Source organism: Pinus tabuliformis, chromosome 9 (assembly GCF_031772625.1).
Source record: "Pinus tabuliformis cultivar Carrire ecotype Pingquan chromosome 9, CPIR1, whole genome shotgun sequence".
Lineage (NCBI taxonomy): Eukaryota > Viridiplantae > Streptophyta > Pinopsida > Pinales > Pinaceae > Pinus > Pinus tabuliformis.
In genome coordinates, this window is record NC_142307.1 from 1,797,709,188 (window position 1) to 1,797,735,736 (window position 26,549).

Below are 26,549 nucleotides of genomic sequence, written 5' to 3' on the forward strand. Positions count from 1 at the left end.
TTTCAAAGGAAATGCCTACAAAGGGTTTAATGACAACATTGGCCAAACTATATGAAAAACCCTCGGCCTCAAATAAGGTAATTCTTATGAGGTGTCTATTTAATATGAATATGTAAAAAGGTGGATCTGTTGTTAATCATTTAAATGAATTTAATATGGTTACTAGTTAGTTATGTTCTATAGGGGTAAATTTTGATGATGAAATTAGGGATTTGTTATTTCCATGCTTATTGCCATAAAGTTGGAATGGTTTAGTTATGGACATTAGTAACTATGTCTTTGGATCTAGTACTTTAAAGTTCAGTGATGTCGTTGGTGCTATCCTTAGTGAGGAAATGTGATGGAAATCTTTTGTGAGACATGGGGTAATGCTTTGACCACAGAGACTAGAGGAAGAATAATTGAAAGAGGAAAGAGCCCATGAAATTGCAGTAAGTCAAGAAAAGGCAGATCCAAGTCCAGATTGGGGATAGTGTGTTGGAAATGTGGGAAGAAAGGACACCCAAAGAAAGACTGTAATTCACGGAAGGGAAAATAAGGACACACACAGCAAGAGAACAATCATGAAGTGAATGTGACAAGTGATGTGTTGCAATATGCTTTGATTATTTCTTTAAAGAATATTATTGATGCCTGGGTGGTAGATTCAGGGGTCTCACTCCATGCCACAATCGGTAGGAAACATTTTCATGACTATGTTGAAGGAGATTTTAGACAGGTTCGCCTAGGTGATGATAAACCCTGTAAAATCATTGGAATGGGTAAAGTTTTTAAAAAACAATAGAATGGAAACCAATGGCTATTGAGGGAGGTTGATGCAAGAGCATCTTTCTCATAATATTATTGTACATTTAGTTGATTTACAGAGTGATGTTTTTAATTATTTTTAGGAATATTGTATAGATTGAGTGAGAAATCTATGTGTGAGGTTTTTAGTTGTGAAATATTTTCAACTATGTGAGAATATCATGTATAATTAATATGTGTAGATCTCATAGATATCTTAGGGATACGAGATCCACAAATAGGAATTAGTTGAGTGAATTAGGGAGAAAATCATGGATTTAGAATAATCCATAATTATGTAATTAATCTATAAATGTAAGCCTGCAAGGAGAGTGAGAAACAAAGTGTTACAGAGTGTTGGAGGTGTTAGAGAGGGCTAAATAGTGGTGTGAATAAAATAAAGCATGAGATGTTCTGAAAGTATATAGTGTGATGAATAAAGGAGTATTGTGTTTAGAACTTGTTTTTGTGTGATCTTTTATCATATAGATGTGATTCTTTAATTGTAGGCTGAATCCTCCGTTAATTACAGTAACTGTTAATAGCCTGGTTATGTTTCAAGGTCACAGAAATATAGTTTAGAGATGGACTAAACTTGGTGGAAGCACTAAGACTTGGTGGAATGAAGAAAACCCTGACAAAATTCATGAGAACCCGAAGAGAATATCTGAATCGTCTGGTCGATGGGAAATAGATCTAACTGTGACCGCATGCTAACAAGAACAAACATTAATTCCAATTTCAGACGCGATATATTACAAAACTGAGTTAATAGCTTAGTTAATCTGGACTTTTGGCTGAAAGGGGTCAAATCTGAGGGCAGTCGTGTCGAATAATGAATGGAGTTTAATATAAATTTCAGACACAATATTTTATGAATTGTGATTTAATCCATTGAACTCCAGCTCAATCATAGCCGTTCAATATGAAGGAATGAGATCTGATAGATATCGCGTCAAGGGATGCACATGATTTAATTTCAATCACGAACCCAAGAAGGTTATGAGCTTCAGTTTTATTTCCTTTCGGTTCTGTGGGTAAAATTAGAGGTTTACCATATATCAGGAAGTTTGAATAGTTTTGTTGTTTTAATAGAATAACTTAATTTTGGATTTTGCTAAAGATATTGGGGTGAATAATTTAATCAAACAAGAGTTTAATTAAATAAAATTCCCGCATTATGTAAAAGCAGCAGTTTTGCTACATCAAAGTGGTATCAGAGCAGAAGAAGACTCTGCGTGAAGTATGAGTATATTTGTCAATGTTTGTCTTTATAATTTTTGTGCAGAGTAACAAGATAGGAAGGTGAGAATATTTGTAGCATCCTAGAGCAAGGAGAGATCATATGGTTCCAGAGGAGAGAACCAAAGAGATGCCAAAAGATGAATCTCAGAGGAGGAAAGCTTAGTGAGGTTTCATGTAGCAAGGAGACTTGTTACTGTAGAGGTTGATTGCAGCTCACATGTTAAATCTATTAGAAAGAGAAGAAAACACATGACAAGGAAAATCAGAGGTGCAACGGAAGAATAGGGAAAAATAGAGGAGTCAGTTTTAGAATTTGATTGAGGTAAATATTTTCTTTTATTTGAGTTTGAACAATTAGTGAAAATGAACATGGAGAATATTAGGAAAGGTTCAAATGAATGTTAGATGAGTCATGAAGAGTGTAGGATAAGTATTGTAGTGATGAGAGTAGAGTTGAATATACTACGAGAATGGTTTCAAGAGAAAGATAATGAAGATAGAAGACATGGATGGAGAATAAGTAAATGGGTGAAGTTGAATCTATTGCAATAAAAATGGAATGCTATGTTGATTAAAAAACTTGAACAAATACATATTTCTTTGTTGGAGAAGGAGGGACTCATAGGAATTGAGTCACAACAAAGAGGATTTGCTGAAACCCAGAAATTTCATGGTGGGAATTTGGTGCTTGAAGCATCAAAAGAGACAGGAAGGTCTGATATTTTTAAAACTGATAGTTTGTCTGTGAATGCAGGTATGGTACTAAATAAGGAATTTGTTGCTATAGAGATAGCTAATGACCATTGTTATGATCAAGAAGTCTTTTGTGAACCTGAAGGAAATTGGGATGATTGTTTTTCATTCCATGAAGTTGAGTTTGCAGCTCAATTGGAGAAAGAAGTAGCAGACAAAGAGCCAGAGGCCGAAGAAGTTGAGACCATAGCAACTGTAACAAAAGAAGGAAAGGACACCATAGAGAATATCAACTATGTTGATGTCATTAACAAAGAGGAATTACTCCTAGAGCATCGTGGGGAAAATTGCTTTATAGATATACACAATTTGGTTTGCAGTTCAAGTAATGATGATCGTGAACTTTTAGATTTAGTTGTTACTGATCTCAGCATGACAAAGTTACTTGGAAAAGCTATAGGTGTAGATGGTGAACTAATTCGAAACTCGTTCAAAATTTGGAAACCAAGAAAATGGGTATTCAAGTTTCCACATGGAGTTCACGAGCCTACATTTCCAGAATAGAGGACGATGATGTATGGAAAGTCGAGAATAGTGTTTAATAATTCTCTGAAGATATTATTCTGTGAATTTAATGCTAGACTGCATGATGAAGTTATTCCTTTGAAGGAACATCAGCAAAATAGAGATTGGAATCTTGGAGGTAGCAAGTCATTCAGACTTGTAGCTCTCACATTACTACAGAAAAATGACAGACCTCATAGACAGGAGTTTGTGAATTTTTCTACATCGGAAGTCTGATGTAGGAGCATCTTGCTCAGAATATTATTGTACATTTAGTTGATTTAGGGGGTGATGTTTATAATTATTTTGAGGAATATTGCATATATTGAGTGAGAAATCTATGTGTGAGGTTTTCGGTTGTGAAATATACTCAACTAGGTGAGAATATCATGGATAATTAATATGTGTAGATCTCGTAGAGATCTTAGAGATACGAGATCCTTGAATAGGAATTAGTTGAGTGAATTATGGAGAAAATCATGGATTTAGTACAATCCATGATTATGTAATTACTCTATAAATGTAAGCTTCCAAGGAGAGTGAGAAACAAAGTGTTATGGAGTGTAGAGATGTTAGAGATAGCTAAATAGTGGTGTGCATAAATCAGAGCACGAGATGTTCTGAATGTATATACTGTTATGAATAAAGGAGTTTTGTGTTTAAAACTTGTTTTTGTGTGATCTTTTATCGTATAGATTTGATTCTTTAATTGTAGGTTGAATCCTCCATTAATTATAGTAACTGTTAATAGCCTGGATATGTTTCAAGGTCATAGGAATTGTTGTAGATCTAACCCAGAAATATTATGAGAAATAACAAATATACCCAACAAAAACAAGATCAAAATAGATAGAAATGATTCACTTTATTGATATCAAACCCTTATGGTAGGGCAACACCATACATTCACTCCTTAAGGAAGGAGAACACTCCACAAGCCATATGCCTGTTCATACAATAATCCTTCACTATCTCCCATGTGGAGTCTCTAGCCTCTATATAGGCCTCATACATACAATACCATGGGTCATTACCATGGTTCCCTCATACCATCAACTAATACCATGGGCCCATTATATTATTATTAACTACTTGTGGTCCCTTACATGACATGGGTTAACCACCTTATTTATTACTATGGCCCATCCCATTATTACATTATTACCTTGGGTACCTCCCTTGGTACCCCATATTATCCCCCATAGGTATATAACATTCCACCCCCCTAAGCATGTTTCATCCCCGAAACATGGGAAGAACACAAATAATAAGATCTACTCAAAAGAGTAGTCCACTGATACCATGCACGTGCATCTAGCCATCCAAGAAAAAAGGTGAACCCTCGATCTCGCTGGTGCCTCACTCGCTTGAGATGGAAGTCGACTGTGGTAGCGCTTCTGTGTGTATGTGTAGTAGGTGGATCTTCGTTCCTCTCGATCTGTCATGCGGGGGTTTGTGTCCATGTGGCTAATTGGTTGCCATCTTCATGGTTGTCTTTCAGGGTGATGTGGGTGATGATATGTTGAAGTTTTAACCCGCGATGTCTTTTTCTTTACTTCACCCTGCTGTGGTGCCTGTTGTGGTGTCTTCTTTTTCAATATGACTTCAACCACTGAGCCCTCCTCTGATGTATCATCAACTGTAACTTTTTCTTCTTCAGCCTCTGTTTCTGTTTGATTATTGATCATTAAAGGCTCATCATCTCATATGTCAGTCCCTGGAACATCTTCTGCTTCAGCCTCCATGTGCTCTACCTGCTTATTGATGGAAATATCCTGTAATGTAATTTTCTTCTTTTTATACCAGAGCTTCAGGAATTTCTTCTGCACATTAATATTGATAGTACCCACGGATTCCATCCAAGGATATCCCAAAACAACATCCATATTATCCATCTCTGAAGCATAAAAATCACCATGCAACACATATTTATCAATAGAAATCTTCAAATCCTTGTACACTTGAACATCCTCATTATCAACTTGTGCAGTTTCAATGTGTTTTGCTAGAACTTACAATCATTTTTCCAAATTAACACTTATAAGATTTTGCTTGCAACTAGGATTTATAGTCCAACGATTTTCTCCTTCTGAATCAATCCATGAACCTGCAATAAGAAAGCATCAGTAGAAAATAACCCCTTACGTGGCTCATTCTCCTTTTTTCTAGCATGAGACCATTTGTCTAAAAGGACTTTTTCAAATTCTGCATCTGAGAGTTTGGTCAACTGTTTGTTATCAAGTGAGAGATACCATTTGTAAGCCTCATCTTTGAAACCCAACCACCATGAATCCCTCCAATTTTTTTCCCATGCTGACTTTTGTTGTTTTATGTATTCTTCAATAGTAGGACCATTATCTTTTCCTACAAATAATAGAACCTCCATGAAGAGGGTTTGAGAAAAATTCACTTACTTGGCGACAAATTTGTAATTGTCACAGTTTCATCAATATTGCTCAGAATCTCTATTATAACCCGTTTTTGGAAATGGAACAACCATTCTGCATCTACCCATGTGATAGAAATCCTGATCCAGGCACTTGGAATTTCCGATCTGCGCTGCAACTCTCCCGCCGTCACCCAAATTTCTGCAAAAAAGAGCTGATTTTAAATCAGCGATATCTCCCTCATTCGGACTCTGATTCGACTGATGTTTTTTTTAAATTGGGTAATTTTTCTCAAACAATTCAGATATACAATTAGATTTTGTAGATCTTGCACCAGGACGTCTAGAGTTGCGCCGCAAACTCGCTGCCCTGAAAATTGGCTGCAACCCCACTGGTTTTTAAATTAGCGATATCTCCTTCATCCGGACTCCGATTCAACTGATTTTTTTTTGAATTCGACTATTTTTGCACAAACAATCCAGATATGTAATTATATTTTATAGATCTTGCACCAAAATGTACAGATCTGACCTGCAAAGTCGCCACCCCTGAAACCCAGCAAAAACTAAAAAAAAAATCTCCAGTTTTGTGCCCAAGAAAGAGCTCTGATACCAATTGTTGTAGATCTAACCCGGAAATACTATAGATCTGATATAAAAATATAAGACAATGCAAATAAACCCAGCAATAATATGAAATGATTCTTTATTAATCAAACCCTTAAGGTAGGGCAACACCATACATTCACTCCTTAAGGAAGGAGAACACTCCACAAGCCATATGCCTGTTCATACAATAATCCTTCACTATCTCCAATGTGGAGTCTCTAGCCTCTATATAGGCCTCATACATACAATACCATGGGTCATTACCATGGTTCCCTCATACCATCAACTAATACCATGGGCCCATTATATTATTATTAACTACTTGTGGTCCCTTACATGACATGGGTTAACCACCTTATTTACTACTATGGCCCATCCCATTATTACATTATTACCTTGGGTACCTCCCTTGGTACCCCATATTATCCCCCCTAGGTATATAACAGGAATATAGTTTAGAGATGGACTAAACTTGGCAGAAGCGCTAAGACTTGGCGGAATGAAGAAAACCCCAACAAAATTCGTGAGAACCACAGTAGAAGATTTGAACCGTCCGATCAACAGGCAAAAGATCTAACGGTTATCGCGTGCTAACAAGTTCAGACATTAATTCCAATTTCAAACTTGATATATTATAAAACTGAGTTAATATCTCAGTTAATCTAGACCGTCGGCTGAAAGGGGTCAGATCTGACAGTAGTCACATCAGAAAATGAACATAGTTTAATATAAATTTCAAACGCGATATTTTATGAATTGTGATCTAATCCATTGAAGTCCGGGTCGATCACAATTGTTCGCTATGAAGGAACGAGATCTAACGGATATCTCATCAAGGGACGCACGTGATTTAATTTCAATCATGGACCCGAGAAGGTTATGAGTTGCGGTTTTATTTCCTTTCGGTTCTGTGGGTAAAAGTATAGGTTTTGCATACACTGGGAAGATTGAATAGTTCTGCAGTTTTAGTAGAATAGCTTAATTTTGGATTCTGCTAAAGAGATCGGGGTGAATAGTTTAACTTAACAAGAGTTTAATTAAATAAAATTCCCAAATTATTTAAAAGCGTCAGTTTCGCTACATCAAAGTGGTATCAGAGCAGAAGAAGATTCTGCGTGAAGTATGAGTATATTTTTCAAGGTTAGTATTTATAATTTTTTTGCAGAGAAATAGTAGAGGAAGGTGAGAAGATTTGCAGCAGCTTAGAGAAACGAGAGCTCATATGTCTCTAGAGGAGAGAACCAGAGAGATGCCAAAAGACTAAGCTCATAGGAGGAAAGATTACTGAGGTATAATGTAGAAGGAAGACTTGTTACTACAGAGGCTGATTGTAGCTCACAAGCTAAAGCTGTTGGAAAGACAAGAAAACATATGACAAGGAAAATCAGAGGTGCAACGGAAGCAAAGAGAAAAATAGAGGAGTCAGTTTTAGAATTTAATTGAGGTAAATATTTTCTTTTATTTGAGTTTTAAGAATTAGTGAAAATGAACATGGAGAAACTTAGGAAAGGTTCGAATAAATGTTAGATGAGTCATGAAGAGTGTATGATAAGTGTTGCAGTGATGAGGGTAGAGTCGAATATACTATAGGAATCGTTTCAAGCGAGAGAATGAAGATAGAAGACATGGACGGAGAATAAGGAAATGGGTCAAGTGGATTCTATTGCAATAGAAATGGAATGTTATGTTGATGAAAAAACTTGAACAAATACATATTTCTTTGTTGGAGAAGGAGAGACTCATAGGAATTGAGCCACAACAAAGAGGATTTACTAAAACCTAGAAATTTCATTGTGGGAATTTGGTGCTTGAAGCATCAAAAGAGACCGAAGGGTCTAATAATTTTAAAAGTAATAGTTTGTCTATGAATGCAGGTATGGTACTAAATAAGGAATTTTTTGCTATAGAGACAACTAATGACCATTGTTATGATCAAGAAGTCTTTTGTGATCCTGAAGGAAATTGGGATGATTGTTTTTCATTCCATGAAGTTGAGTTTGTAGCTTGGGGAAAGAAGCAACAGACAAAGAGCCAGAGGCTGAAGAAGTTGAGACCATAGAAACTGTGAAAAAGAAGAAGGAAAGGACACCATAGAGAACATCAACTATGTTTATGTGATTAAAAAGGAGGAATTACTTGTAGAGCATGGTGGAGAACACTTCTTTACAAATATAGAAAATTTGGTTGACAGTTCGAGTAATGATGATGGTGAACTTTCAGATTTATTTGTTACTAATCTCAACATGATAGAGTTACTTGGAAAAGCTATAGGTGTAGATGGTGAACCAGTTCGAGACTCATTCAAAATTTGGAAACTTGGAAAATGGGTACTCAAGTTTCCATATGCAATTCACGATTTTATATTTCCAGAATAGAGGATGATGAAGTATGGAAAGTCGAGAATCATGTTTAATAATTCTCTGAAGATATTATTCTGCAAATTTAATCCTAGACTACATGATGAAGTTATTCCTTTCAAGGACCATTAGCAAAACAATGTTTGGAATCCTGGAGGTAGTAAGTCATCTAGACTTGTAGCTATCACTTTACTACAGAAAAGTGACAGACCTCATAGACAGGAGTCTATGAATTTTTCTACATTGGGAGTTTGATTTAGGAGCATCCTGCTCAAAATATTATTGTACATTTAATTGATTTAGGGGGTGATTCTTTTAATTATTTTTAGGAATATTGTATAGATTGAGTGAGAAATCTATGTGTGATGTTTTCAATTGTGAAATATTCTCAATTATCTGAGAATATCATGGATAATTAATATGTGTAGATCTCGTAGAGATATTAGGGATACCAGATCCTCGAATAGGAAATAGTTGTTGAATTATGGATAAAATCATGGACTTAGTATAATCCATAATCATGTAATTAACCAATAAATGTAAGCTTGCAAGGAGAGTGATAAAAAGAGTGTTACAGAGTGTTAAAGGTGTTAGAGAGTCTTAAATAGTGGTGTGAATAAATCAGAGAATGAGATGTTCTCATGTATATATTGTTATGAATAAAGGAGTTTTGTGTTTAAACCTGTTTTTGTGTTATCTTTTATTATATAGATTTGATTCTTTAATTGTAGGCTAAATCCTCTGTTAATTACAGTAATCATTAATAGCCTGGTTATGTTTCAAGGTCACATGAATATATTTTAGATATGGAATAAACTTGGTGGAAGTGCTAAGACTTGGCGGAACAAAGAAAACCCCGACAAAATTTGTGAGAACCCCAAGAGAAGATCTGAACCGTCTGATCGACAGGCAACAAATATAACGGTGATCGCATGCTAACAAGCGCATACATTAATTCCAATTTCTAACGAAATTTATTATAAAACTGAGTTAATAGCTCAGTTAATCTAGACCGTGGGCTGAAAGGGGTCAAATATAACAGTAGTCACGTCAAAAAATGAATGGAGTTTAATATAAATTTCCGACGCGATATTTTATGAATTGTGACTTAATCCATTGAAGTCTATATCGATCACAACCATTTGATATGAAGGAATGAGAACTAGTGAATATCACGTTAAGTGACGCGCATGATTTAATTTCAATCACGGACCCGAGAAGGTTATGAGTTGTGGTTTAATTTCCTTTCAGTTCTGTGGGTAAAAGTAGAGGTTTGTCATATATAGGGAATTTGAATAGTTCTATTGTTTTAGCATAATAGCTTAATTTTGGATTCTGATAAAGAGATCGGGGTGAATAGTTAAATTAAACAAGAGTTTAATTAAATAAAATTCTCGAATTATGTAAAATCGGCAGTTTCACTTCATCAGAGGTAAGGAATGTTCCATATCTAAAGAAAAATATAATTTCAACATGGAAATTAAGTGGTGAAGGTTGTGTGACTACTTTTACAAATAAAACTTAGAAGGTCACTAAAGGAGCTCTCGTAATACCAAAATGAGAAAAGGTTGGTACATTGTACTTATGAAATGGTATTTCTAATTATGTCAATACTTTAACCTCCACAGCAGTAGATACAACATTGTGACATCGTAGGCTCTAGCACATGAGTAATAAGGAGATGCAGATTTTTTATGTTATGAAACCAGCTCACAAAAAGATAGAAAAAAGAGATCCACGCCTTAGAATTTAGCCTCTTCAAGGGGGCAACCTCCTTTACATTACATAAATGAGCAATTCTTGGATGATTCAAATGACAAAACCTCCATTCTATATATAGGAGTCTAAGGAGTCACTATAACGTAGCCGACCTAACAACAATAATATAAAGCCACAAAAATGACAATAGAGGGATTCTATGGGGCATAGTAATAACAATATGGGGACAATAGGGGCACAAAAATATTAATAAGGAATACAACTACAATAGTAATGGGGTAATCACTAGTATTATAGGGACCCAACATGCCCGTCTTCTTCAAAAAAGTGTTGTCCTCAACTCTTCAGCAGTTCTGGATGTTCCTGTATAAAATTCTCATCCTCCCATGTGGAATCTTCAGCGGATAAGTTCTTCCACTTGATAAGATACTCTGAAATTGATCGATTTCGTAACTGCCAAGTTCTTGTTTCTATGACTGCTTCTGGTTCCAATATAATTTTTCCTTCCTTGTCAAGTTCTGGCAGTATTGTTTGAACTGGGAGCTTGTCCCCTATAACCTTCTTTAAACATGAAACATAGAAAACTGGGTGCAATCGAGAAGCTGTAAGAAGCTCCAATTTGTATGCCATAGTACCAATCTTTTGTAACACCTTGTAAAAACCATAATACTTTGGTGATAATTTATTATCCTTCTTAGCTCTAGGGACATTTTCTTATATGGTTGTAGCTGTAGGAATACCCAATCACCTACATCAAAACTTGTTTTGCTGTGATGTTGATCTGCCTGTTGTTTCATTCTATTCTGTGCTAACACGAGGTTATCCTTTAAGAGTTGGAGGACATGTTGTTGATGTTCGATGTGATGTTCCACTACTTGAACCTTAGAATTTTCTCTTAAATATGATGTGATGGATGGTGGCTGATATCCATAAAGTGCCATAAATGGGGTCATTTTTTTTGCTGTATGGAAGGAAGTATTATACCACCATTTAGCCAGAGGCAACCATTTGACCCATTGTGTCTGTTTATCAGATACAAAGCAATGAAGATATACTTCCGAACATTTGTTTACTATCTCAGTTTTCCCATAAGATTGAGGATGATAAGATGAGCTATGAGCTAACTGAGTACCAAGACAAGAAAATAATTCTGTCCAAAAATTCCCAGTGAAAATGGGATCTCTGTCACTTACAATAATCTTTGGGTTTCCATGTAACTTTTGAATTGTTTCATTAAATGCAGTAGAAACTGTACTGGCTTTAAATGGATGTGATAATGCACAAAAGTGTGCATACTTGGTAAGTCTATCAACTACCACCATGATGACACTCTTTCCCTCAGACTTCGGTAAACCTGTGATAAAATCCATTGAAACCTCCTCCCAACGTTGGCTTGGAATGGATAAAGGTTGTAATAGACCCGGTGTCTTAATTGTTTCAACTTTATTTTGTTGGCAAACCAAACATTCCACCGCAAACTTTTGAATATCTGATTTAAGGCCCTCCCAAAAAAATTCCTTCTTAACCTTGTGGTAAGTTTTTGAAAATCCTGAGTGCCCTCCTAAGGGAGAAGTGTGAAATTCCATCAGAATCTTTTGCTTTAGCTGGGAATTCTTACAGAGGTATAAGCGATCTTTGTACCATAACAAATCATTTTTCCAGCTAAATGTATTAGACGTACTGGAGTCTTGTTGTAACTTTCGAATAAGTGCCCACACTTCTTCATCATTCTTCCATTCCTCCCTTGCTTCGTTTATCTAATCTTGTTGGATAATAGAAATGGTGCACATCAATGCTTCCACATCCTCATCCTTTCTTGAGAGTGCATGTGCCACCACATTTTGCTTCCCTTTTTTGTAGATGATTTCAAAGTCATAACCCAACATCTTTGCGACCCACTTTTGTTGCTCTTCAGAGGATAATCTTTGTTCTAAAAAGTATTTAAGGCTATCATGATCCGTTTTTACCTTGAAGTGTCTTCCCATTAGGTAGGGTCGCCATTTCTTAAGTGCATGGAGTATTGCCAACATTTCCTTCTCATAAATAGCTTTGTGTAAAATCCTTCCCTTGATTGGACGACTATCGAAAGCAATGGGTCTTTCATCTTACATTAAAACAACACCAATTCCATTTCCTGAAGCATCACATTCCACAATAAAGGTTTTTGTGAGGTCTGGTGTAGCTAAGACCGGTGCTTGGCACATTTCCTGTTTAAGATGCTCGAAGGCCTTTGTTGCTTCTGGAGTCCATGAAAATGCATGTTTCTTCGATGATGTTGTTAGAGGTGCTTCTATTCTCCCATAATTCTTAACAAACTTGCGATAATACCCTATCAACCTGAGAAATCCTTGCTGATGCTTTATGGATGTGGGGATTTTCCATTCCTTAATGGCTTTAATTTTGCTGGGGTCTACCTTAACTTCTTCATGAGATACAATATGACCCAGATATTCCACCTCTTGTACTCCAAAGAAACATTTGGATCTTTTTTCATATAATTGTTTCTCCTCCAATAGTTTTAGCACCCTGTCAACATGTTCAACATGATCCTTCCAAGACTTGTTGTAGATTAGCATATCATCAAAAAATACTAACACAAATTTTCTAAGGAATGGTTTGAAAATGAAATTCACTAAACCTTGAAATGTTGAAGGTGCATTGGTAAGGCCAAAATGCATGACCAAAAATTCATAACGACCCTCATGAGTTCTAAATGTTGTTTTCAAAATGTCTTCAGTCTTCATTCTGATTTGATGATATCCTGAAAGAAGATCCAACTTGGTGAAGTAAATTGATCCATGCAATTCATCCAGTAATTCATTAATGACAGGAATGGGAAAATTATCTTTAATAGTGAGCTTGTTGAGCTCCCTATAATCCAGACACATGCACCATGATCCATCCTTCTTGTGCACCAATACTACTGGAGCAGAGAAGGAACTTTGACTCAGTTTAATTATACCAGCCTCTAGCATTTCCGCAACCATACTTTCACTTTCACTCTTTTGGGCATAGGGATATCTGTACGACCCGATGTTTGGAGGAACACTTCCTGGAATCAGATGAATAGCATGATCATGATCACAAATAGGTGGGAGGCCTTTGGGAGTCTCAAGTACCTTGGAATGATTGTCCAAGACTTTTTGGAGATCTGGAGAAATAGATGATTCCAATGTGGAAACATCTAGCGAACATAATTGTGCAATTACACCTCTTTGTTCCTTTTTTAGAAGCTTTGTCATAATGTTAGAGCTGATTATCTTTCCTGGTTTCCCTGCAATCCCTCTTAATTCAACTTCTTTTCCTTCCATAGAAAATTTCATGAAAAGCTCTTGAAAATTAAAAGCTATTATACCCCAGGATTGTAGCCATTGGACTCCTAGTACAACATCAGCACCTCCCATTGGAATGGAAAGCATTGGGATAGTCAATACATATTCTCCCATCGATAGCTTGATATTATGGCACTTTCCAGAGCAATTTATTGTTCCTCCATTTACAGCCATCACTTGACACTCTGGTGCTGGATATAAGAAGCAATTCAATTCTTTTGCTACCTTACAATGAATAAAATTGTGGGTACTTCCTGAATCAATCAAGACTATTACCTTTTTCTTCTTGATTTGTCCTTCTATCTTGATGGTTTCAAGAGTGGTAATCCCCCCCAATGCATTAAAAGATATGGTCGGATTCATTTCTTCTTTATCTAGGCTTTGTTCTTAGAGTATATCCTCTTCTTTTGACCTTTCTTACTCCTTTTCTTCTTCCTCTTCACAATCTATGTAGAATAATTTCTTCTTAGCACACTTATGAAATTTAGTCTATTTGCTATCACAACTGTAACAAAGCCCTTTTGCTCTTTTTCCTTCCAATTGTTGTGGTGTCAACCTTATAGGTTGTGGAAGACTAGGGGCAACAACACTTCCATCTTTATAGTTGTGAGTGGTATGCTTCCTGGTTGCCATAATTTTGCTTTCCATTTTTCTTGCTATCCTGAATTCCTTCTCTAATGAATCAGGTTCGCAAAGGCGAACATCATGTTGGATATTTTCCTTTAAAGTCCCTATGAACAAATCAATCCTATGCTTCTCTAGAATATTTTTTACCCTTATGTTCAATTTTTGGAACTCCTCAATGTGCTCCATCATTGAACCCTTTTGTTTGAGACTTATCAATTGGCTAAAAAAAGTGTTGCTTTTTGTATCCTCATAATGTGCTGTCAATTCTTCCGTAAAAATTGCCCAAGTGATAATTTGTTTACGAGAGCAAAGCCATTGATACCATACAAATTGATTTGGTTCCAAATATAAAGTTGCAATACATACCTTTTGTGTGTTTTGCACATTATTGAGATCGAAAAATTGCTCCATTTGTAATATCCATGTTGCGGGATCCTTGCCATCAAACTTCCTCATATCAATTTTTGGAATATGGTGGGTCTTCGATCCAACATTAGAGTCTATGGAATCATGATTAACATTTCTTTTGTTCTGGTCATGAGTTTCCTTTACTGCCCTTTCACAATTAGTGACCATTTTGTGTAGCAACTTATTCATATTTATCTTCAGCTCTTCCATCTTATCATCCATGCCATCAATTTTAGCGTCCATGCCATTCATCTTAGCTTCATGCCATCCATCTTAGCTTCTACACCTTTCTTTAAACAATCCATATTAGCTTCTACACCTTTCTTTAAACCATCCATCTTAGCTTCTACATCTTTCCTTAAACCATCCATCTTAGATTATGTTGCTTTTTGTGCAAGTGACACTTGTTGCACTTGGTCTTGTAATTTTGATATATCATGTTGCATTTCTTCCTCTTCTTCATAATTCATGCTAGAGATTTCAGGTTGCTTACTAGGTGTTTTCATTTTCTTTTCTCGGGGCATCAATTACCGATTCAAACTAATTTTTCAAACCAAGCTTATGCAAAAATTTAAAAAAAAACTACACACGTTTTTTCACTTAGTAGAAGCTTGATATTGAATCTGATGTATCTATACAATTTCGGATCATCCAGTTCTGAAATGATGATCTGTAGTAGCCCTTCGTGTCCTCTTTCCAATGCCACCAGTCTGATCCAAGTTGGATTCTCCAAGGAAGAGTTATGCACAATCTCCCAAGATGACCTGATTATAGACCAGTTCAGTAGAGTGAACTTGTACAACGTGCCACAAGTCACTGTTTTTACCTTTGGATTTGAAAAATATGTACAAGAAACTACCATCCGTACTCTTTCTGTACCTTCTTAAAAAATTTCAATCTGATGTCCAGAGAGAAATTTATGATGATTTTCCCCAGGTCACCTGTTTGGAATGTAATTCAGGAGTCTGCAAAAATACCAACTTCATCAAATCATATCACCGCAAATATAGCACGAAAAACTCTGAAATTCATACCCGAGATTGAGTGTTCTTTCTTCTCAAACGGGTTTTTTTTTTAGCTCCTAAAACATTGTAGAAATAAAGTTATAGCGAAAATGCCACGATGACCTATTTGGAGCAGCAAAACCCTATAATCCAAAGCTCTGATACCAAATGTTATGAAACCAGCTCACAAAAAGATAGAAAAGGTAGATCCACGCCTTAGAATTTAGCCTCTTCGAGGGGGGAAACCTACTTTACATTACATAACTGAGAAATTCTTGGATGATTTAAATGACAAAACCTCCTTTCTATATATAAGAGTCTAAGGAGTCATTATAACCCAACCGACCTAACAATAATAATATAAAACCACAAAAATAACAATAGAGGGATTCTATGGGGCACAATAATAACAATATGGGGACAATAGGGGCACAACAATATTAATAAGGGATACATCTACAATAGTAATGGGGTAATCAATAGTATTATAGGGACCCAACACTTTACTTAAGAAATTTTTTTCCAGGTTTGAAGCATGTTGATTTGGATTTCCGTGAAAGTTATGTTTATGGAAAAAAGGAGAGAGTCAAATTTCCCAGAGTTGGGAAGGAAAATAAGAGCAAAAAATTAGAACTTTTGCATACAAATGTATGGGGGATACTTAGGTATCTTCTGTCGGTGGCTCTCACTATTATGTTACTTTTATTGATGATGCAGCTAGAAAATCTTGGATTTATTGTATTTGAAATAAATCCGATGTATTTGATACTTTCAATAAATAGAAATATTTGGTTGAGACAAGAAAGAAGTTGAAGTGTCTAATATCGGACAATGGAGGTCAATACTTCAAGAAAGAGCTTGATAAGTACTATTCATAACATGGAATTTTCAAAGAGAAAATGGTTCCAAGAACACCACAGGAAAATAGTGTGTCAGGAAAAGGATGAACAAAATAATCATGGAGGGTGCAAGATGCATGATATTGCATGCAGGATTGCCTTTACAATTTTGGGAATGTTCTGTAGATATTTCTATTTATCTAATAAATAGAGGGCCTTCAAGTTCCTTGGATGGTGGTATTCTAGAGGAGTCATAGACAAAAAAAGGTAAACTACTCATTTTTAAATACTTTCAATTGTGAAGCCTTTGTCCACACCAATAAATAAAATAGAACAAAGCTCGAGACAAAATCAATGAAATCTACCTTTATTGGATATGGTGTTAATGATTTTGGTTATTGCTCATGTGATTATGAAAATAAAAAAATCATTAGGAGAAAATATGTCATATTCAATGAAAATGTCTTTTATAAGGATTAGATGCAGCAAAAGAAATAGGAAAAAGAAAACAAAGAATACATGGTGCTTGGTGAGATCACAAGAAAACTAAATTCAGAGGTGCCTAGAAATCATAGTGATCATCAACAACAACAACAAGCACCTCAAACACCTGAAAGAAGTGTTAGAAGACCTACAAGGACAAGTAGACCCCTTGAGAAATACTCTCCTTCATTGTATTATGTATTTTTGATAGATTCCTGTGAACCAAAATCTTATGAAGAAGCAATGAAGGTGGAAACTAGGAAGAAGTTGGAGCTAGCAATTAAATAAGAGTTGGAATCCCTAGTACATAACTAGACTTGGGACTTAGTCAGGTTTCCTGCAGGTAAAACAACATTGCAGAATAAACAGGTTTATAGGTAGAAGGAAGAAGATGGAGGTAGAAAGAGGCACAAGGGTAGAATTTTTGTGAAATATTTTGCACATAAGAAAGGTATAGAATTTGTTGTTAAAATGATTTCAATAAGAACTATTTTAAGTCTAGTAGCAGTAGAAGGTTTGCATCTTGAGCAGTTAGATGTAAACAAAAACTTTCTCCATGGGGATTTGGAGGAAGAGATCTATATGTAGCAGCCACAAGGATATGAGGTCGAAGGGAAGCATAAACTAGTGTGCATGTTGAAGAAGAGATTTTATGGCCTAAAATAGGCTGCAAGGCAGTGGTATATAAAATTCGATAGGTTTATGTTTAGACAAGGTTATACTAGATGTCACTCTGATCATTTTGTTTATCTTAAAAATCAAAATGATGGCAGATATATTATATTGTTATTGTATGTAGATGGCATGCTTGTTGTAGGGTCTAACATGTAGGAAATGAATGTTCTCAACAGAAAATTGGCAAATTCATTTGCAATGTAGGATTTGGGTGTTGCAAAACAAATCCTTGGTATGAGAATAACTAGAGTCAGGAGAAATCACAAATTAATGTTGTATTAGAGTGAGTACATATAAAATACGTTGGAAATATTTAACGTGCATAATGAAAAACTAGTTAGTACACCTTTTTCTAGCCATTTTAGACTAAGTAAGGAGATGTGTCCCAATACCCCAGAAGATATGGATTATATGTCTAAAGATTCATATGCATCAATAATTGGAAGTTTAATGTATGCAATGATCTAGACAAGGATTCATATTGCACATAGAGTGGGAGTTGTGAGCAGGTACATTAACAGTCTAGGAAAATAACGTTGGATGACACTGAAATAGATTCTTAGGTATTTGAGAGGTACCAAAAATCAAGCATTATGCTTTTGTGGTTCAAATATTTCTCTATAGGGATATGATGATGCAGATATGGAAGGTGATAGAGATGACATGATGAGCACCACATGGTATGTGTTTAATTTGGGTGGAAAAACTGCCAATTTGGTTTCAAAAATGAAAATTGTTGTTGCATTGTCAACAATGGAAGCATAGTATGTTGTTGCTATAGAGGGTAGTAAGGAAATGATTTGGTTTCAAATTTTTATGGATGAATTGGGTAAGAATATGGAAATGGGAAGAATATACACTGACTACTAGAGTGCCATTCATATTGTAAAGAACTGAGCATTTCATTCCAAGACTAAACATATACAACTCAAGTACCCTTCCATATGGTCAGTGTTGGAAAATGGACAATTGAAATTGCAAAAGATACACACTAGCCATAATCCTACAGATATGTTAAAAAAAGTTGTAGCCAAGGAGAAAATGAGGGTATTAATGTATGATGATGAATATGGGAAACAACTATGTCCAAAGTGGAATCATTTTCTAGCAAAAGAAGCAACAATGAAGTTGCTATAATTAGTCTCCAAGTGCGAGATTGTTAGGTGAGGAGTCTGATTATCTTCGTGATTTAGAGGTCTTGTTTTATCTAGATGTATACCCTAGGAATACTATGTAGCCATGTGGGGGGGTGCATGGGGGAATGTCCCCCTTGGCTAGGGGTCCAAGGGAAACACACCTGTAGCCAAAAATAAGAGGAAAAATTTCCTTGTAAATATTGTAATTTCATAGTCAATCTAGATTGTTCATTAGGTGGCTGATATGATAGTAGAAGTTATCTTAATTTAGGGTTTTTCCCAATAAGGAAATAATCAATTTATATGAGGGAATTTTATTGTGGCTATGCGTGAGTATTCTGAGTGAGGAAGAGAAAGGACCCTATGTGAAAGACAAGAGAAATTACAATAGATTTACTATAGGTTTCATCTCTTCATTTTGTTGGATAATATAAAATGAAGGACTGCCTATTTATTTATGGATGTAGGCCAAATTGGGTGAACCATGTATATCTGTCTCTCTCTTGTTTGATGTTTTTTTTTGTTTGTATTTCAACAATATTTTATGTATTCCATTTCTCTTTAATATATAATTTTCTAACATTTGGTGTGCTGATAATTTTCTTAGATATATAGTGAGGGATGACATTCTCCTATGAAAAAATGAGAGATTGATTCCTTGATTATTTTATCAAGGGATAGGTTTATTTATATGTTTATTTCATGCATGTTGATTGATGTAGATGTTGGTGCATGGAAAGAAATACAATTTTTGTTAATTCAATTGGATGGTTGCATTACAATAATTTAGCTATCAGGCTTTGTTTAAAAGTCGTAATCTCAGGAGGGGTAGCTCTATTTTGTTTATAAATAGATATATATCTACGTATATGTGTTTCCAAACTATGCTATGTTTGTGCAAAGTTTAGAAGGGATAGCGTTTTGGGTTTATATATGTACCTTCCCTATTTATAGAGGTGTAATTGTCATGTTGAGTCTCACAGATCTCAGGAAGGATAACATTGGGCCTAATTACTTATATATATATATATATATATATATATATATATATATATATATATATATATATATATATCTACATATATATGCAAACATCTATGTATGACCAATACTTGTTAATAAGCGCATGACGAATGTGTAAGAGGTCTGGGTCAAACTCCAACCATATATAAGTAAAATGCACAAAGCTGGAAGTCCATATGATTTTGAATAAGTGGGATTGGAAATTTAGATGACCATATGGACAAGAACTATAATTCACTATTGAAGTGCAATAAAATTAAGGTCATCAACTATCGGGAGTGTTTATCTATAATTGGATGACATTGGAGGTTTTTCCACGAATATTTCAAGTGGAGGTTGTTTGCAACCCGAACAAGATTTTACTTCTGGGATGACATGATTGGTGGGGCCCATTGGCATGGCATGGAAATTCCTCAATCCATCTCGGTTTTTTATGTTTTATGCACTCCTCACTGTTAGATGGACCTCAGTGATTTGTAACCATGACCTCACCATGTCGAACAAAAATTGTGACATCACCTCAGACCTTGGACCCTGAAAGTTTTGAGATGAGGTGTAGTTGATATTGTTATGATTTTACTCCTAATATGATGTGGTAGTGCTAGAGGCCACATGTGTGACCATGACCAACAATGATATAATTCATTGGGGAGCCATTCACGATGGAGGCCAGAACCCATGTCATTGGTTGAGCATTCCTGATAGATTGACATGGCAGTATGACCAACAGGGGTTCCACATAACCCCAAATGTTCTTCCCCTGTAGGGTTGATGACATATTATGAAGGAAACCGACAAGATTTTATTCCCAGGGTGAGGTGGTGTGGAGGAATCTATGTGCCGCATATCTATCTATCTATCTATATATATATATATATATATATATATATATATATCTGGAAAAATCTTGCAAGTCATGGAAAGGGGAGTGCCTATATAATGTGACTCAAGAAATCAATGGGTTGGAAGTTTCCATGTTCAAGTGGCATGGATTCACGCTTAGGCACCATGTGGGGACCTCGTAAATACAACGTGGAAGGTCAGAGTGACATGGCATTATCTGGTAAGCCAAGCTTTAAGGACTTATCTATTTTGATCCAAGCATCGAATTGAGGAAATTATTATATCATTGGAAGGGTTTAGATGAGACAAACACAATGATGTTATCCATTTTATGTTTTGAATAAGTTAGAAAAGATTGAAAATTTTAGACCCCATTTTCATAATTGTACCTTATAGATCGACTTAGCATGGAAACTTCCCTCTTTCTACCTTGGTAGGATGATGGGTGGTAAGGGGGTGTGTTATAAAGTGGAATTAGAGATTCTAGGTTCAACAAATGGAACTGATGGGATCTATTGCAAAATAAATTTAGAAACATGTTTCAACTCTAGAGATTTGGGAATAAATTGGTAGCTCATTATGGAATTAATAGAGAAGTAGGTTCAATTCCTAGATCTTTTGAGTTAGGGTGGAGCTCTAGCTATGAATGTTGTAGATGAATGCATATATGATTTCATTCTATTTATAGAATTTAATTCCAATTTATATGTTAGTTGCAAGGATCTCCTAGTATGATTGATTTTTATTGAAAATGCAATGTATTGTACGTGTTTGCTATTAGGCATCTTTAAGGCTTGGATATTATATTGCTATGACCAGGGATGCTTGTTATTTAAATGTATTTTTGCAAAATTACATTTATGTTTTTGTGCATAATTGTTTAAGAGGCGTGTTCTTAGACACTCAACATGAATGTGTATGTGAATGTTCCTATGATATGAGGGATTGGGGGAATCCCTTTATTGCTTGTATTTCATAGCTAGTTGTTTCTGATTGAATTTACATATTTATGTATATGATGATTGGATGGGAGTGTTACATGGTATGTAGGTTTTATGACAAAAATCCTCAGTGGGATTAGAGGCATATCATTTTGTGACACTATTTGAGAGTAATCTATTTTGATGATTACCTGCTAGTACTAGTTGTTGTACTGTTGCATGTTAACTACTTGCTTATACAAGTGGTTACTAGGTGTAGAACGATGATTGAGAGTTTTTAGTGTTGATATAAGACTATATGCATATTTATCATGTCTTTATTAATGTGATAATTGTAATATTATAAATATGGAAAATTTCAATTCAACATATGGCTTTTAACTGACATCTTAATATTGCAGATGCATGATAGCTAGCCTTGGTAAAGAGGTTTAAGTTAATGGCATGAAGATAATAATTATAATATATATATAAGTTGATTTATATGTTAGATTATGTCCTATTTTAAGACACGTGCTTGATGAAAAATTTGACATGTGTGAGAAACTACAGGGTAACGTGTTTGGCTTAGCATGGTAAGATAACAACTCATATATTTTTCTATATTTCATTGAGGTACTAACATCTAAAGTGTATGTGGCAATGCATGGGAAGACATAGTGGCATAGAAAGAGAAAACATGACCAATGGAACTTGAGATGAGCTAGAGAGGGGAAGCTTCCCTAGAAGAGCATGAGACTTTAGGGACTGGAAGGTTGAGCTCAAGGAATTGAAAGCTGCACTAAATATATGCAAGCAATAAGTTAATATGCTCACCAAAAAGTCGTAAGAACCAGTCAATTAGAACTTTGAACTGCAAAAACATCTACATGAATTGAAATATCAAACTAAATCCTCGAAAGTGGAAAATGATATTGGCAAGAAGAGACCTCGTGATTCAAAGAAGGAAAGGAATCCCATCTCATGTTGCTTCTTGTTGATGGCCAAAAATGACCATAACCAACATTTGGGAGATCACCCATTCAAGGCCCCAGCTATTCCCTTATCCATTTGGGATGGTAATTTTCACTGGTTCAAATATGTCCAATTGCCCCTCACTCTCCTTATTCATTTTTTATATGTCTAATTACTTACCAACCAGAGGAGGTATAATAATTACCCTCTTGCTACATGATTTAAATAAATCATTTCTTAAGTTGATATAAGGACTTGGCAAAGCCACCAATGATGTTTTTCATACATAAAGAGACTAATGCAATAAAATAATCTTAATTAAATCTAAATACAATGTGGAAAAACAAAGAAAAAGAGGAGATAGCTCCTAAATACCAAGTGCAAAGATTAAATGTAATGGGGATTTAACATGCATTATGTGATAAATACCAAGTTATTGAAATAGCTCAAATGACTTATATTATTAATGTAGAACATGCTCTATTTAGAGATTAAAATGATAAAAGTTAAGCCACTAAAACATGGAAATAGTTCACATAATTTTAATTACAATTAAATTTATTTATAATGACAAATTTTTGAGTAAATAATTACCTAGAAATTCTTTCTAATGCAAGAGAAAATCAAGAATAAATGGTAGATCTATAAAGTTAAAAACCATGGACAAAATTAGAAGGATTAGAAACAATTGTTGTAGGAAGGACGCTAAAAGGATCCTCCTTTGCAAATTGCATTGTTGCCTATTTATTTTCTTATTTGTTGTCGCCTATTGGTTTTGTTGGCTCCCGATTTTATTCTTCAATAGAGTTATCCTAATTTCGAACAATAGAACCATTTTGATTTAGATAATATTTGTGTTTCAACATTATTTATTTTATTAGTAACATTTATTTGCTCCTGAAATTGGTCACTACCAATATTTGCATTTTTTGTTTGAAGTGAATCTACCATGCTATTAATAACCAGTGGTTATTCAACAACGATAAATGTGGTAAGGAAAATAATCTCATCATATTTATTGTTTTCATTTTGAATACAAGGAAAGGAAAGTAAGTGTTGAAACCATTAACTCGATTTCTAAAGGTCTATATTTAGATTTAAGGTTTATACAAACCAATTTGGATCCACTTTTAAAATCTATTGTAGATTCATTTTCAATTTTTCTGTAAGTTTTCAAGTTCAATACATACATTTATGCGTGAAGGAAATTTGTTAAAAAATCATCCCAACTGTGAATAGAGGCGACTCGAAGATATTCACACCATCTTTTGGCTTTGCCTATGAAAGATAAAGTAAAGATCATGCATAGAATACCTTCATCAATATTAGTAAACACACAATTTGTAAAATTTTGAATGAATTGTAAAGTATTATTACATGAAGAAGCTTTACTCTTACAATCATACTTTACCTTAGATAAGTGTCTTACAATTCTCATTAGAGTGGTGGGAGATGCACATCAAGAGATGCAACTTCAAATGGGAAATTAGAAGGAGTCATTACAAATAAATAAAATTTTAAGAAAATCTTCAAAATAACAACATGTCACTAGTCATCATTCTAAAAGCGAAAATTTTGATGGCCAAAAATGGCCATAATCAACATTTGGTAGATCACTTGGTCAGAGCCCCTCAGAGCCCCAACTAAGTCCTTATCCATTTGATATGGTGGTTTTGATTGGTTCAAATGGGTTCAATTACCTCTCACTCCCTTTTATGGTTAGTGATATCTCTAATTACCGACAAACAAGAAGAGGTATCAACCTTAGCTTCTTGCTGCATGCTTATAAGAAAGTAGTCCCTAAGATGATATAAGGAATCAACCAAACCACAAATGAGGTTGCTCCTACTTAAGGATACATGTAAAAATTCAATGAATTAATCTAAATTTAAATCTAATTGCATTGCTGAAAACAAAGAAAACTACTTTAACTCGATGCCTAGGAGATAGCTCCTAAATACCAAGTGCAAAGATTAGATATAATGGAGATTTAACATATATTTTGTGATTAATTCCAAGCTACTATAGTAGTTCTAACATTTGATATTATTATTGCAGAACATGGACTATTTAGAGATTAAAATGATAAAAGATGACCCACCAAAACATAGAAATAGTTCGCATAATTTTAGCTACAGTTAAATTTATTTCTGATCACAAATTTTGAGCAAATAGTTACTTAGAATCTCATTTTAGTATAAGAGAAAATTTATAATTAATCAAATGTCTATCTAATTATAAAAACATATAGCTAATATAATAATCATAAATTCACATATACAATAGTACTTCTAGAACATTAAATTGTTTACACAAATCTAACATAAAGATTAAAATTACATTGACAAATAATAGTATTTGACTACAATAAAAAAATTGTGTATCTTGTGCTCTTCCTTTACAATGAACTTATCCAAAAATTGATCCGAACCTAAACATGAATGAAAAAAATTACAGATATAACCATAAACACAAAGATGTAACAGAAATAACACTTAATTTCATTAATATCAAATACTGAAATATGCTTACAAATAGAATGGAAATAACAGTAGCTTGGGCGATGTTATCTTTATCTCTGAGAAGAGATGTGGTGGCTACATGCCTCTGAACTGTGTTACAATGAGGCTCAAGGGCCTATTTAGTATTGAAAAACATGAGAAAACATTAAAAAACAAAAACCCTAACCCTAGGAGATGTAACACCAAGCATTTGTGGGCCCGTAGGGGTTAGTTGGGTAGCCAACTTCCTAGGGTCATAACTTGGTCATATTATCTTTATTTGGCACGTACAACACTTTCTTGGAAATGTATTTATGAGTAATACAAGATTTACCACAAGACCCTGCATATGGCCATTGGCCTGCATTGGACCTCAAAAAACCATTGTTTAGGGGTTAAAAACCGCTCTAGAAGTTCAGAACCCAAAAAGCTACTAAAAATAGTAAATGTTGAAATAAACAAGGAAACAAATTAAACTGACTGTAGGTCTAAGTGGAATAGGTGGGTGGCCACCAATATCCACCTGGATCATTCGTCCCCCCTTAGGAAGCAATGGTCCCCATTGTGTGCAAGGCCTAAATGAGGTGAGGAAATTTCTGTTGAACTTGGTCCCTGGTGAGACACTTGCCTTGGTGTAGGAGTTGGCCAGATTTAATAACCTGATATAGTTGGATCTTCTATTGGTGAGTGTTATTGACCTATGTGTCCATAATATGATCAGTTGCGACCTATTCCATGGAGTCTAGGTATAACTCTATTGGTGTGATATGTTTTGCAAGGTCTAATGTGTCTTGTAATGGTGGGAAGTATGGCCAAAGACAGTTCATATTGAAAACTAGGTGCAGGCCAAGGAATCGGGGAATGTTGAGCTCAAAATCATTATCTCCCACAACCTTGGTAATGGTGTAAGGACCATATCAGAGTGGTCTTAGCTTCTGATGGTCTTTAGTAAGGTATTCTTTCTACAAATGCAACCAAACTTTGTTGCCCACTTGAAACTTGTGTGGCACTTGATGTTGATCATGTCGCTGCTTGTACGTGGCATTTGACTTCTCCAGGATGTTGTGAACCTACTGGTGGATATGTTGGATGCATTTAATAAATCTGTTCATTTTATCAGCCTCAGACAACACATCTCTAGATTATGTATATGTTGTTGCGTGAGGCATGGCACCATCAATTGGACACAATGGTTGAAATCCTAAACCCACTTGAAAGGGACTGCGACTAATCAAGCTATGGAGAGTTCTATTATAACTGTCTTGCACATATGTAAGAATCTCATCCCTGTTTGAAGGATGCTTGGAGTTGTACATGCAAAGTATGTCCATTATCATCCTATTGACAACCTCTGTCTAGCCATCAATCTAGGGATGTAAGGAAGTTGACTTGGTGAGCTTGGTGTCCATGATTATCCAATAACT